Source organism: Cynoglossus semilaevis, chromosome 19, assembly GCF_000523025.1.
Source record: "Cynoglossus semilaevis isolate Cse_v1.0 chromosome 19, Cse_v1.0, whole genome shotgun sequence".
Classification (NCBI taxonomy): Eukaryota; Metazoa; Chordata; class Actinopteri; order Pleuronectiformes; family Cynoglossidae; genus Cynoglossus; species Cynoglossus semilaevis.
Window position 1 is genome coordinate 17,216,230 of NC_024325.1, and position 1,131 is coordinate 17,217,360.

The 1,131-nt window shown below is 47.3% G+C and overlaps 1 protein-coding gene across 2 annotated transcripts in view; it reads right to left on the reverse strand.

Moving 5' to 3' along the window:
- liat1 (ligand of ATE1) overlaps positions 1-1,131 on the reverse strand; it is a 4,554-nt gene that overhangs the window by 2,536 nt on the left and 887 nt on the right. The gene's annotated exons all lie outside the window — the stretch shown is intronic.

Sequence of the window (1,131 nt, forward strand, 5' to 3'; positions counted from 1 at the left end):
GGAGAACCGTTCACTCCATTAGCTGTTCCCAAACAAACAGTACCAGGAACTATGGACCTGGACCAGAACAGAACAGAACAGAACAGAACAGACCAGACCAGACCAGACCAGAACATACCAGAACAGACCAGAACAGACCAGAACAGACCAGACCAAACCAGAACAGGATTTACTGTCACTGCAGTTCAACATTGGCCGTTCAAACAGAGATGACAGAAAATGACCACGAACTGAAATAAGAAAACACCTTAATCACAGGTGGTAATAAAAGGGTGGGGCGGGGGCTCAGCAGACACATGTTTAAATATTTTGTGGAATTTTCACTGCAGGATTTTCAGTGTTTTAGATAAAAGTTCCGTCCTGTGTTAAAGAAGTAGCTGTGAAAGTATCGACATCATCATGGGGGGGGTGAGGGGTGGAGGGGGGGCAGTGTAGACACAGAGAACAGGATCTTCTTACCCCACCCAGCAGTGAACACATCAGATGTTTTTAAACTGAATTTACTGNNNAATAACTCTCAGTGGAGACGTTTACACTCAGCACCAGCTACAGGAGCAGTGAGCTCATGACAAAAGATTCCCAAATACGTCCAGAGCTGAGGAGGTCATGTGACCGTTAACCAATGACTGCTGGTCCTGGAAAACACTGTGAGTGTGTATGTGTGTGACATGACAAGCACTCTCGGCCTGGTGTGTGTGTGTCATTGGTGGAGCCTGAATACATTGACATATTAGTGAAGCCGGGACCAGTGAGTCACAGCGGTGTCATCTTCACACACGGAGGACAGTGTGGCTGCACAGACGGGACACGTCAGGGGTTTGAAGTCAACGGTTCTCACAGAGACAACGAGAAACGTGGTGACCAATTCTCATAGGTTGAAATAAAAATAGAATCGCTCATCAAGGTGTACGGAGTCGCTGCGTAATCTCAAAAAGTCACTGGTCATACCATGACACTACACACTCCAGGACAGTAGGTGGCAGTGTGCTCCTACTAGATCATTGGATTTGGTTAAAAACAAAGTCATGAATCATAGGGTACGGTGAGTGCAGTGGATCGTTGGGGGTTTGAACTGTGTCAGGTGACAGGGGAGAGTTACTGGAGTTACAGGAGGATGGGGGAGAGAGGGGG